Source organism: Gossypium hirsutum, chromosome A04 (assembly GCF_007990345.1).
Source record: "Gossypium hirsutum isolate 1008001.06 chromosome A04, Gossypium_hirsutum_v2.1, whole genome shotgun sequence".
Taxonomy (NCBI): Eukaryota; Viridiplantae; Streptophyta; class Magnoliopsida; order Malvales; family Malvaceae; genus Gossypium; species Gossypium hirsutum.
In genome coordinates, this window is record NC_053427.1 from 79731712 (window position 1) to 79746840 (window position 15129).

The 15129-nt window shown below is 35.8% G+C and overlaps 1 non-coding gene across 1 annotated transcript; it reads right to left on the minus strand.

The window, feature by feature from the left end:
- Positions 1–11572: 11572 nt before the first annotated feature.
- On the minus strand, positions 11573–11679 carry LOC121228376 (small nucleolar RNA R71). Its single transcript, XR_005925952.1, has one exon. It is a non-coding gene; the product is annotated as a small nucleolar RNA R71 (small nucleolar RNA).
- Between the last annotated feature and the right edge of the window lie 3450 nt (positions 11680–15129).

The following is a 15129-nucleotide window of genomic DNA, read 5'->3' on the forward strand; positions in this document are numbered from 1 at the left end:
GTGTCTCCGATCGTGTGATGCAAGTCAGTATGTATGCCCTGTTTCCACAGAACTTATGACATGGGCGTGTCTGGTGGCCATGTGAGGCACACGGGCGTGTGATCCTTATATGCATGAAAATTTTATAAGTTTCCTGAAGTTTTTAATTGTTATCGGTTTAGTCCTGAACCTCTTTTAAGCATGTTTTAAGGTCTCGTAGGGCCTTATAAGGGACAATGTGACTGTGTTGAATGTGTTTGATTAATGAATGTATAAATGTATGTATTATGTATGTGAATGATGTGTATTGTTCAGTAATGCCTTGTAACCCTATTTCGATGACGGATACAGGTTAGAGGTGTTACATTTATTAGTATCAGAGCTACGTTTTAGTCGATTCTAGGACTAATGTAGCGTGTGAGAGTTTAGCTATACATGCCATATATATAAACTGCGATACTGTGATGATTCCTAACAACTTAAAGTGTGTTTTCATACAGTGTATGGATCCCAAATGAGCTTTAGTTGATGATGTGGAAAGTAATGCACCTGCTCCCACTTAAAGGGCAGTGCCGGCTGATTCTAAGCCGATTTTGAGTAGTCACGAAGAAGAGTTGTAACAGCTCAGTTTTAGTTAAATCGAAACAGTGGTTTTGAGACCACAAATTTGAGATCATAAAATTATTTTAATATTATTTTTGGCGTTTACAACATGTGAATATTTATGTGTGAAAATTTCGTGAGCTAATTTATTCTTTTAATAGCTCAATTTGAGAAAAAGGACTTAATCGCAAAAATGCAAAAGTTGCATTCTATATGTTAAAAGTGCCAAATTGTTATGACTTATTAAATGGAGGTCCTTATGTTGTAATTAGACCATGATTAGTGAGAGTTGACATAAATGGCCTTATATTTGATTATTAAATAGTTTAATGACCAAGGGTAAAATGGTAAATTCGTTAATAAGTTAACATTAATTATAAACAACACAAAATGGTGGCCATTATTCAACCTTCTTCCACTAAAAATCAAAACAAAATAAAGCTTGGAGAACATGTTATGGTTCATCCATTTGTGTTCTTGATTGAGGTATGTTTTGAGCTCGATTTTTGATGATTTTTATGTTTTTGTGATCGTTGCTTTGAGCACTAGCTAGCCCGTACCCTAATTTCTGAAATTGTTGATGAAGTTTGAGTTGCCATTGATGAATGCTAGAGCTTTTGGATGTTTGTTGATGAATTATGAAAGCTTGGTGCTTGATATACATGTTTTGTAAAGTGATTTTGAGTAAAAATACATATTAGGGATTAAATTGAGAAAGGTGTAAATTGAGGGGTTATATTGTGAAATAAATGAAAGTTTTAGGTTGCTAGGTGTCCTTAGGAAATTCGGCTAGGCTTGGGTGTAATTAAATTTTGTATAATTTGTGTTTTTATGATATAGGGACTAAATTGAATAAATGTGGAACTTTAGGGGCTAAAGTGAAAAAATGCCCAAATATGTGTTTGTGGATTAAATTGAATGAATAGGTGATTAAATTGGTTAATTTTGAATACATATAGATCAAAAAAGAAAGAACTCAAATTTAGATCGGGAAAAATTGAATGTTATCGAGTAAATGATCTGATTCGTCAATTCTGAGTACGAGGTAAGTTCGTACGTGATAAATGAAGCTACAATTATGTTTTTAATGCTTTAATAATGCATAAATTTTATATATGTGACTATGATTGCGTACAACGATAAATCGATTATGTTTGGCACTTACTGTGCATTTCAAAATAGCTTCGGCTATAAATAACACTTAGTGTGCGAATTGGAATAGATTCGGCCATATGAGGCACTAAGTGTGCAATATCGAGATAGCTACGGTTTAATGTGATGGCACTAAGTGTGTAAGATCATTATAGCTTTAGCTAATCACTGATGTACTAAGTGTACAAATTCTTAGAGCATTGAAAGACTACCGAACGAATTAATGTATTGAACAAAAAGCTGAGAATGAAATAAATAAATACGGGAAAGTTCAGATATGTATGATACCTATGTGGTAGTTGATACTATGTGTATGAAGCTTGATGAATTTGCATATACATGTTAAATGGTGGTGAATTAGAATTGAATGATGATATAAGAACTAGTAAGTGTTTATTAATTGATGTTTTGTATTATATGAACTGTTGAGTATAATTGGTATGAACTTACTAAGCTATGAAGCTTACTATGTGATATTTGTCTTTGTTTTATAGAGTATCGAAGCTAGTTCGGATATTGGGGATCATCGGGAACTATCATCTCACTATTGAATCAACTCGTTGGTACTTTTGAAGCTTTGTATATATGGTATATGACATGTATAGGCTAGTGTCATTTTGGTATGTCTTGAGTTATGATGTTAGCCATATGATTTTGGCTTGTTAATGATGTAAATGTAGGTATGTTTTAACCATTTAAGTTGGCTTAAGTTATGTGTTTGATAAGTGGTTTATGTGATGCTTATAATGCCTTATATGTTGGTTTGTTTTGGTATATTTGTATATGGAACTTAGTAGTTGAATTACTTGATGATAGATAGCTTGTTATGTGTTTGGAATAGCATGTTTTGGTTGCTTATATATGGGTTGAAATTATACCAATTTGGCTGCTATGTATGCATGAGAGAAGGTTGGAAAATTGGCTTTTCAAATGGCTTATTTTTGTCTACACGAGCAGAGACACGGGCGTGTGTATTGACTGTGTGCAACACACTGCTATGTTACACAGCTGTGTGTCCTCTGGGGTAGCCTTAAGAATTTAAATCAGTCTCGAGAACGGCTTAGACACACGAGCGTGTCTGATGATCGTGTGAGGCACACAGCCTTGGCATATGGGCGTGTGTGGCCAATTCGAAGGGTACACGGGCTAGACACACGGGCGTATGGTTGGCGGTGTGTCCCAAGTCAGTATGTATGCTCTATTTTCACACAGACTAGGACATGGACGTGTCTGGTAGCAGTGTAAGGCACACAATCTGCTTACACGGGCGTGTGACCTATGAATGTAAAATTTTTCTAAGTGTTCAGAAATTTTTATATGTGATCGGTTTAGTCCCGAACCATTCTTAAGCATGTTTTAAGGTTTCATAGAGCCTTATTAGGGACATTGTGAATGGATTTTGATTATGAATGTATAAATGTATGTGAATAAGATGAATTGTCCGGTAATGCCTCGTAACCCTATTTAGGCGTCGGATATGGGTTAGGGGTGTTACAGAGGCTAAGCAAGCCTTTTTCCATATGATGAGTGAGTGGTTCACGGAGTTTATTCAAACAAATCCGGCTGCTCAAGAACCTCCACCCCAACATGTTTCTCAACAAAACCCTGCTATTCCTCAAGATATATATTTGACACGGTTTAATGAGCCACCAGTGGATAAGCTTCGAAAAATGGGGCTGAAGAGTTCTGGGCTACCGTTGATGGTGATGCTGAGAGAGTTAAATTTTGGCTCGAAAACATGATCCAAGTATTCGATGAATTTTCTTGTACTTCTGATGAGTGTATCAAATGTGTAGTATCTTCACTTAGAGATAATGTATATCATTGGTGGAAAATGTTGATATATGTGGTTCCAAGAGAACGGGTTACCTAAGAGTTCTTTCAATCTGAGTTCTGAAAGAAGTACATAAATCAACAATTTCTCGATCAGAAACATAAATAGTTTCCAGAATTGAAACAACGCTAGATGACTGTCACTGAGTACGAAAGAGAATTCGTACGTTTAAGCAAGTATCCTCGAGAGTATGTGTCTGCTAAGGAGATCATGTGTAAATGGTTTGTTGATGGACTGAACAAGGATATAAAACTATTAGTCAAAATTCTTGAATTGAAAGAATTTGTTGTTTTGGTTGAAAGGGCTTGTAAAGCGGAGGATCTCAGCAAAGAAAAGAGAAAAGTTGATTTTGATGCAAGAGATTGGAGAAAAAGATCAACTAGTAAATCTTATCAGTCTGCATTAAAGAAATTTCAGGACTCGTTTAATTGTTTTAATGCATCAATGAGACATTCAAACAGAGATCGTGAAAGGCAACATTCGAGCTTTAAAGCTCCGGCTATCTCGATAGCTAGTGTCGGGAGTGTGAAACCAAATCAACCTAAATGTAGACATTGTGGAGAATGACATATCGGTGATTGTAGATTGAATGATTGGGCCTATTTTAAATGTGGATCATTAGATCATTTTATCAGAGATTTCCCAGTGTTAGCTGAAAAAGATAACGCTCAAAGCACGAGACCAAGTAACACTGTAGTTAGAGGTATACCATCCAGAAACACGGGAAAAGAGAGTGGTAGCCAGAGAGTGACTAAAGATTTTGCTGTGAGGTCAGAGGCCAGAGCACCTGCATGAGCCTATGCTATTTGCGCTCGCGAAGAAGCATCATCGCCAGATGTTATCATCGGTACTTTCACTCTCTATGATACTAATGTGATTGCATTGATAGATTCAGGATAAACTCATTCTTATATATGTATGAATTTAGTATATAGTAAGACTTTGCTTGTAGAGTCTACTAAATTTGTGATTAGAGTATCGAAGTTGATAAAGTGTGCAAAAACTGTCCATTGATGATTCGAGACTTCTGTTTTTCGGCTGATCTGATGTTGTTTCCATTTGATGAATTTGATATAATTTTGGGTATGGATTAGCTAATGCTACATGATGCTATAGTAAACTGTAAATGAAGGACGATTGATCTGAGATGTCAGAATAATGAAATTATCTAGATTGAGTTAGACTATTTGAATGATTTAGTAGCAGTGATTTCATCGATGTTAGCTCAGAAACAAGTGAGAAAGGGTTACGAAGCTTATTTTGCTTATGTGCTTGATACGAAAGTGACTAAAAAGAAGATCGAATCAGTGTCAGTTGTTTGTGAGTATTCGAATGTGTTTCCTGAAGAGTTACTGGATTTACCACCGATTCGAGAGGTTGAGTTTGGCATTGAGTTAGTGTAGGGAACTACGTCGATATCAATAGTTCCGTACAGAATGGCTCCGACAGAGTTAAAAGAATTGAAAGCTCAGTTGCAAGAACTGAAGGATAGAGGTTTTGTTAAAACGAGTTTTTCGCCTTGGGGTACTCCCTTGTTATTTGTGAAAAAAAAGATGGCACGCTGAGAATGTGCATAGACTATAGTTAGCTTAACAAAGTGACAATCAAGAATAAATACCCTCTACCACAGATTGATGATTTGTTTGATTAGTTAAAAGGGGAAACAGTGTTTGCGAAAACAGATTTGAGATCAGAATATTATCAGTTGCGAGTTAAAGACTCCGATATACCAAAGACTACTTTTAGAACGAGGTACAGACACTATGAATTTTTAGTTATGCCTTTCAGACTAACGAATGCACTTGCTGTTTTTACAGACTTGATGAACCAGATTTTTAGACCGTACCTAGATTGAATTTTCTTTGTATTCATTGATGACATTTTGATTTACTCTCGTAATGAATCTGAGCATGAGGAACATTTGAGAATTGTGCTAGAAACTTTGAGAGATATATAGTTGTTTGCAAAATTCAGCAAATGTGATTTTGGGCTATGAGAGGTTAGTTTTCTGGAACATATAGTTTCAGCTGTTGGTATCCGAGTTGATCCAAGTAAGATATCTGCGATTATAAATTGGAAGCCTCCAAGAAATGTTTCAAAGGTCCGCAGTTTTCTGGGACTCGCCGGTTATTATAGAAGATTTGTGAAAGGCTTTTCAATAATTGAGGCTCCGATGACGAAATTGCTTCAAAAAGTTGTTAACTTCAAGTGGTCAAATAAATGTCAGAAAAGTTTCGATCAGTTGAAAGCTTTATTGACAGAGGCTCCAGTATTAGTTTTGTCTGAATTGGGTAAAGAGTTTGTAGTGTTTAGTGATGCATCACTGAATGGTCTGGGTTGTGTTCTGATGCAAGAAAACAAACTTGTAGCTTATTCCTCAAGACAATTGAAGTTGCATGAAAAGAACTATCTGACATACGATCTAGAATTGGCTGCGATTGTGTTTGCATTAAAAACTTGGTACCATTATTTGTTTGGTGAGAAATGCCATATTTATACCAATCACAAAAGCTTGAAATGTTTGATGACTCGGAAAGACTTGAATTTGCGACAGCGGAGATGGTTAGAATTGTTAAAAGACTATGACTTGATAATTGACTATCATTCGGGAAAAGCGAACGTAGTTGCTGATGCTTTAAGCTAGAAGTACTTATTTACTTTAAGTGCTTTGAATACACATTTGACTTTGTCTGATGATGGTTTGTTAATAGCCGAGTTGAAAGCAAGACCGTTATTCATACAGCAGATTTTGAAGCTCAAAAGTTTGATAATGAACTGCAAGCAAAACAGGTTCAATGTGAGTCAACTCTTGATTCAGAGTTTCAAGTTGATTCCGATGATTATTTGAGATTCAGAGGTTGAATTTGTGTTCCGAGAAATTCATAGTTGATTGAGATGATTTTGAATGAAGCATGTAGTAATTGTTTATCAGTACACTCGGGAAGCACGAAAATGTATAATGATACAGTTTTCTTGGTGGCATGGTATGAAACGGGATATCTCATAATTTGTTTCGAAATGTTTGATTTGTCAGCAAATCAAAGCTGAGCATCAAGTTTCGTCAGGTTTATTACAGCCTATCATGATTCCAGAGTGGAAATGGGATAGAGTGACTATGGATTGTGTATTGGGTTTGCCCTTATCTCAGATAAAGAAAGATGCGATTTGGGTCGCTGTAGATAGATTTACAAAATTAGCTCATTTTATCCCTGTACGTACAGATTTCTCGCTTGATAAGTTAGTTGAGTTATATATCTAAGAGGTTGTGAGATTGCATGGGGTACCTATTTCCATTGTTTTGGATCAATATCCGAGGTTCACATCGCGGTTTTGGAAGAAACTACAAGAGGCACTGGTTACAAAGCTAAATTTCAGTACCTCGTTTCACCCGCAGAAAGATTGTAACAGCCCGATTTTAGCTAAATCAAAACAGTGGTTTCGAAACACAAATCTGAGGTCATAAAAATATTTTAATATTATTTTTGGTATTTACAACATGTGAATTTTATGGTATTAAATTTTTGTGAATTAATTTTATCGATTGAGTGTTTAATTTGAAAAAAGGGACCTAATCGCGTAAAATGTAAAAAGTTGCTTATTAATTGTTAAAGGTATTAAATTACTATGGCTTATTAAATGTAAATCCCTTATTATGTAATTAGACCATAATTTTAGTAAATGGACATGGATGGACATATGTTAGTGGATTTTAAATGTATTAATAAAGGTTAATATAGTAATTTGTGAATTAATGTTAATAAAATAAAAAAAAACATAAAAATCATGCATGTTCATCTTTGTGGCAGAAACTCAAAGAAAAAGAAAGCCATTGATTTTGTTTTAGGTTCAACACTTTGAAGCTTTGATTTCAGTATGTTCTTTGTTCAGTTTTGTGATAATTTTTATGTTTTTGAGATCGTTGCTTCGTATATTAGCTAGTCCATACTTTAATTCTTAGATTTGATGATGAATTTGTGAAATGCCATTGATGAATATTCAAGCTTTTTGTTGTTTGATGATGAAAAATAAATAATTGTTGTTAGATTTTCATAGTTTATTAGGTGATTTTTGATAAAAATGCCTATTAAGGATTGAATTGTGAAATTTGTAGATTGAAGGGTTAAAATGTGAAATAAAAGAAATTAATGGACTACTAGGGACCTATGAAAAATTCAGCCTAACATGAACATGTTGAAATTTTGAGTATTTTGTGTTGTTTTGAAATAAGGACTAATTTGTGACAATGTATAATGTTAGGGGCTAAAGTGCAAAATGCCCATTTATGTGTTTTTAGGTGAAGTTAAATGAATATGTTAATAAATAAGTTAAATTTATATTGATTTAGATCAAGAAAAGAAGAAATCGGATTTGGATCGGGGAAAGTCGAAAGTTGCTGAATAGTTGTCCCGATCCGTTCATTTCTGTACGAGGTAAGTACATATGCAAATAAATGTTTTTAAATTTAAATGTATATATATTGCCGACTTGAATTGTATATTTATATATGATGCCGAATTGAATTGAGAGTTGTAGGAATTGTTTCGAGAATGAATTGATTGAGTTACGAAGTTGAAAGCCCTGCGTGAACCTTAGGAATAATATAGGATACTGATGTCATGACATTAGGACTTCCGAGGTGTGTGTTTTCATATAAGACGATGTTTGGGACATTGGCGTCGATATGAGATTTCGTGTAAGACCCTGTCTGGGACAGAGGCATCGATATGTGATAACATGTAAGACCATATCTGGGATATGGCGTTGTATGTGATATATGTATTTCTTAGTATCCTTAACGATTCCAAATGGTTCAACGGGCGATGTCAAAATGAGACCGAATGTGAATTTGAGCTAAACAATTTAGGTACGTATGAAGTATATATGTTTATTGGGAAATAAGGTAAGTGAAGTTACTTAGTATGTTAATATGGATTATATGAGAAAAGTGATTGTATATGTGTATGTGATTTGTTTAATGTGGCTTATTTGAATTGATTTATTAATGTTCTTGAGATGATTTATTTGCTTATGGCTTACTAAGCTTTCGAAGCATACCTAATGTGTTCTTTCATTGTTTTATAGACATACTAAAGTTAGCTAGAGCTCGGGGATCGTCAAGGACCGTCGTCACACTATTGAATGTTATTCGGTACTTTTGAAGTTTGTAATTATGGCATATGGCATGTATAAGCTAGTTTCGATATGCTTAGTTTTGAATTGTGTATAAATAGCCATGTGAAAATGGCTTGATAATTATATCAATGCTTGTGAATAATTGGTTTTGTTAATTAGTTCGTTTTGGGAAGTTTGTGGTTAGTTATTCGATTAGATGTTAATGTTGGTATGTGTTCATATTTTCTATGTAATGACTATGCTATACCATGTGAATTTGGCTATTTGATGTGGCTTATTAATGACCTATGTTTTGATGTATAAATTGCCTTGTAAATTAGTTTGTGAATAATGAAAATTGCTTTGGTCATTTTGTGAAATAAATTATGATATATGATGTATAATTATATTCGTCTAATGATAGGTAAAATAAATACATATGCGTATGACATGATTATTTGTGGTTTGGTATTTAAAGGTCAAGATGTCGATTTAATGCATGATTATGAAATGTGTTTTTTATGTGGTTGTATATTCGGCTATGGTATTTGGCTCATTTTGGTTAGTATGAGATTTTGGTGTATAGTATGTATATATATAGTTATAATGTGACATGTTGATATTTGTATTAGGTTATGAAACAATATAATTAGCTTAATATTGAATGGTGGAATTGGTATGAATTTTGAGACTAATTTGCTAGCCGGAGAAATGATAAATGAATTGATTTTGTATATGTAATTTTTGCATAATTCTTAGTATATGAATTAGATATGTTTGGTTCGGTAATTGGGATTAGAAATAGCTATTGTTATACGGGAGAATTGCACATAAATTACTAGTATGAAAAGTATATTGATAAACTGTAAATTACACATATTTTTACCCCATGTTTAATGCATTTTATGGATGATTTCTCATTAGAATTAGTTAATTCGATGCTCCTAATGCTTTAATTTCATATTTTATACTTAAGACAGCATAGGAGAGCGAAAGGAAGGAGAAATGGGCCAAAAACGGAGAAAACGGGCCAAAGTACGAAATCAACACGGCCTGGACCTTACACGGGCAGACCACACGGCGATGTCAATTTGGCAGGCTCGAACACGGCCTGAAGTAATCAAACATGGGCGTGTCCCTGCCAAGCCCAAGTTGAGTCCAATTTGGAAAAGGCCAATTTTGAGGGTTTTTAGGCATTCCAAAGCCTATAAATACGCATTAGAGAAGGAGAAAATGAGAGACGGAGAAGGAGGATAAGGAATTACCTTAAGAAAGTCGCTTGATCCATCGCAGAAGCCGGATTCATCATCAAGACTGAATATCTCTCCTCAATTTCCCTTCAGGAGTTTTGGGTTTTCTTTATGTTTTGTATTCTTTATTCTTCTGAGATGTTTTCTTATTTAGTTATGATCTAAATCCCTTAAATACCTAAGGGGAATGAAACCTAAGACGAATCTTGTTATTATTTTCTGAATCGTATGATAAATATTTAACTTGTTCTTAATTATGTGTTCTTAATTCTTGTTTTGATATCCTAGGATACTAATTCAAGACACGTTCTTATTCAGAGGAAGAATAAACCCTGTCTAAGAGTACATTTGCCATAATTAAGCGGAGTTGATTGTGCGCCTAGAAATAGGGTGACAAGATTTTGCTGGATTAGGGTGAAACCTAATAAGGGGATCCATAGATTGAGTTAATGCAACCCTAGAGTGTTAATTAGAGAAAAGTCTCGGTTATTCAATCTAGGGATTAGATGTTATTAGTCTTGAATAGGGATAATAACATAACTTAGGGATCTCTACGGAACAAGTTAAATAAATAAATCGTCCGGTTCGGAGCCAGAATAATAAGTAAAGTCTAGGTGGATTTTTCCTTAGGTATTGTCTAAAGTCAATCGATTTTCCCAAAAGCAATTTCCCAATTCTTTTCTCTGTGCATTCTTATTTTAGATAATTAGTTAATTAAAACAAACCCTTTTATTCTTAGGCTAGATAATAAAGAGATAGTTATTACTAGTACTTTTGGTTCTCTTGGGTACGATATCCCAGTCTTGCCATTACTATACTATTGTTCAATAGGTGCGCTTGCCTTTTAATCGTGATAATAGTTAGTCTAGGTTTGATCTTCAATATAAATATTTATTACTTGTTACGAATCACACGATCAAGTTTTTGGCGCTGTTGCCGGGGATCTGAAATATTAGGAACACTAAATTTTTATTACTTTAGCCATTTATTTTTCTTGCAATTTAATTTAATTTAATTTAATTTTACTATTTATTAATTTACTTTTTCTTTCTCTTGGCAGGTCTTTATAGTTTATAACTAGAAGAAACCCGTTAGGACCCTTACTTTTTAACGAAGAAATCGATTGAACAGTTCGTAGAAATCAAAGAGAAATAAGGCGTAGTTTATGATACACAGAAAACAAACAAGAAGATAATACTCAACCTCTAACCGACGAGATGGCTGAAAACCAAGACAATCAGCTGCCTCCTGCAATTGCAGCTAATCAAAATCCTGCTCCATGTACTATGTATGACTATGCTAAACCCTCTTTAACAGGAACTGAATCAAGTATAGTTAGACTTGCTATTGCAGCGAATAATTTTGAATTAAAACCTAACACTATTCAGATGATACAACAGTTTGCTCAGTTTGATGGTTTGCAGGATGAAGATCCCAACACTTAGCAAATTTCCTGGAATTTTGCGATACATTCAAAATCAATAGCGTTTCTGATGATTCCATCTGTCTTCGGTTATTTCCCTTCTCCCTGAGAAACAAAGCTAAACAGTGGTTAAACTCGTTACCACGAGGGTCTATCACTACTTGGGAGCAAATGGGCGATAAATTTTTACTAAAATATTTTTCGCCGGCTAAAATAGCTAAATTGCGTAATGATATCTCTTCTTTTGTGCAGATGGATTTAGAAACACTTTATGATGCATGGGAGAGATACAAGGACTTACTGAGAAGGTGCCCTCACCATGGGTTACCACTTTGGCTACAAGTTCAAACGTTTTACAATGGTGTGAATCCCTCGACAAGACAAATGATTGCCACAGCTGCTGGCGGAACCATCAACAATAAAACACCTGAAGATGCCTATGAATTTATAGAGGAGGTGTCACTGAATAACTATCAGTGGCAAGTTATGAGGACAAAGCCAATGAAAACAGCCGACGTTTATAACGTCGACTCAGTTACTATGTTGTCAAATCAGGTAGAACTTCTCAATAAAAAGATTGATAGTTTTCTTGGTTCTACCCAGGTACATCAAGTAATGAGCTGTGACTCAAGCGAAGGAGGTGTGCATACAAAATACCAATCCTTCAATCCCACAACCGAAGAGGAACAAGTCAACTATATGGGTAACAATAACTTTAGATCTCAAAATAACCCATACAGTAATACTTATAATGCAAGTTGGAGGAACCACCCAAATTTCTCTTGGGGTGGTCAAGGGAATCAAAAGCCATAAAATCTCAAGGTTTTCAACAGCCACCTTATCAACAAGAGAAGAAACCAAACCTTGAAAAGATGCTTTCTAAATTCATCTCGGTGTTAGAAACCCGTTTCCAAAATATCGAGACAGCACTTAAGAATCAACAAGCATCGATCCAAGGACTCGAAACCCAGATAGGCTAGCTGTCCAAATTAATCTCCAAATAGCCACAAGGTAGCCTACCAAGTAATACTGAACCTAATCCGAGGGAACACCTCAATGCAATTAGCACTCAAAATAAGGAAGGATTTGTTGCACCTGAGCTAGAATTACAGTAAGACAACGCGATGAACAAAGGTCGAGAAGAGGTAAACAATGATGATCCTAAATAGGTAAGTACGAATCATGAACCTCATGTGCCATATCCTAAAGCGATGACGAAAGACAAAATAGAAGAACAATTCGGTAAGTTTGTCAAACTCTTAAAGAAATTACATATTAACTTACCTTTTATTGAAGTTCTTTTGCAGATGCCTAAATCAGCAAAATTCTTAAGGGACCTTCTGAGCAATAAAAGGAAATTAGATGCTACATCGCACGTGGAGCTCAATGCAGTTTGCTCAGCTATTCTAAGGAATGAGCTACCTAACAAATTGAAAGATCAAGGGAGTTTTACAATTCCTTGCTTAATTGGTAGTTTATTTGTGAATAATGCTTTAGCTGATCTAGGGGAAAGTATAAATGTTACGCCGTATAAAATGTTTAAACGACTAGGTCTCGGTAAACCCAAACAGACTAGGATGAGCATACAATTGGCTGACAAAATAGTTAGATTTCCTAAGGGTATTATTGAAGACGTTCTCGTTAAGATTGATAAATTTATTTACCCAGTAGACTTTGTCGTCTTAGATACGGATGAGGATAATGAGGTACCTTTAATTTTAGGACGACCCTTTTTAGCAACTACCAGAACCATTATTAATGTAGGCACAGGAGAGCTAACACTTCGTGCAGGAGACGACGCAGTAACACTCCAAGCACGCGATTTAGTCAAAACTTCTAAGACTCAAGATAACGCTATGAAACTTGTCGATGATAAAACTAATATTCAATCGTTCTTGCAGGAACCTCCTCGGACCAAGACAACGGAGGTAGTGTGCTATTATCAAGTAGAGAACAAAGACGTCCATGAAGAATGAAGACTATTGATAGAGGAGTTAGATAAATGGCGAGAACACAAACCGAGAACATATGATAAACCGAAACTGCGCAAAAACAAGCCCGATACCTCTCCTAATCAACTTAAGGTTGGCGATACAGTGTTACTAGATGCATTTGACCCTCACATTGTCACTACCACACCAAATGAGGAAATCCCTCTTACGGTACTCAGTATTTTCCCATTCGGTACGGTTGAGGTGAGTCATCCCAAGTTCGGCACTTTTAAGGTAAACAACACCTGATTAAAACCTTATTTTAAAATTAACAGCAGAACGAGGAGTGTGAACTCCTCAAACCAATATGATAAATAAACGGAGAGGTAAGTCGAGCTTAGACTATAAATAAGCGCTTCTCGGGAGGCAACCCGAGCACTAACATTATTAATTTCTTTAAATTTTGATATTTAACTCCTAACCTACTAATAGAAATTTTGAATATAGGTGTTTCCACAAAGACACGACCAATCACACGGGCGTGCTTAAGGCCGTGTGAAAACAAGGTAAATGATTTCCCTAACACGGGCTACGATAAAACGCCACGGTCGTGTGACATGACCGTGGTCAAGCCTGTCAAAACAACACGGGCATGCGACACGCCCGTGTGGAGGAACCATGGATGAACCTGTTAAAACAGCACGGGCGTGCAACACGCCCGTGTCGAATACCCGTGGTCGAACCTGTCAAATGTCCACAGGTGTGGGGTAGAACAAACGGTCGTGGGAGAAGAGAACGAAGCTAGACACGGTCATGCGACACGGCCGTGGAAACCAACACGCTCGATGCATACGGGCGTGTGTCAAAATTTAGATGCGCCAAAATAGAAAAAACGCGAAACACACGGGTTGAAATTGTGGCACACGGGCGTGTCCCATGACCGTGTATCCCAAGATCTATAAATAGGCTACACTATTCATTGTCTTCTCCATTCAAAAACCCTAACCCTAGCCGCTGCAACTCCACACGGCCCCCTGCCACGCCCGTGCGCCGCCGTCAATTTCGTTTTCAAAGCTCAATCCCTCTCTCTTAACATTTGTTTACTCCTTTCACTTCTATTTTAGTCATTATTACTGCTTATTATTACAATAATCTCCATTACTTTTGAACTAGTTTCCACTTTTGTTCCTTACTTTTTTTAGTTTGCATTTATAGGTTCTTTATTATACATTTCAAATTAAATCTAGTTGTTTGACACACCTCATAGCCATGACATTACTATGCTTATTTTCATGCTATTATCATGTTACTGTCTATCATTTAAATTGCATTCCTAAGTTAGTTACCATACAATTTATGTTAAATTGAGACGAGGAAAACCTTATACCCATTACATTTCTATTCTCATTCTCACGATTATAGTGGTTGAGTTTGCTTTATATTAATAGTTTTGGCTGAAATAGTTTACTTCCCCTTCGAATATGTTTACCTATTATTATTCTTTATATCACAGACCTTCAATGTCATATTCAAGAGGAAAGAAAACCGCCGTACCAGCCTCGAAGAAAAGGAAGGGAGTGTCATCCTCCGCGGGTCCAACTGCGGAAATTCGTCACCCTTTCCTACAATTTCCACGAGGGCCCCAAGAAGAGCTCTTCCAAATACTTCGAGTCTGACCTTTAGTAGTGGGCCATTGCATAGACTGGGCTACCGTAGAACAAGTCCAGATGACTGATACGATTCGGGCTCTCTTAACCACCGCCTCGTGGAAGCTATTTTTCGGGATTATTGAGCCGACATACCTTGAGCTCACGATGGAACTCTGCTCAATGTTCCATCTCTAGA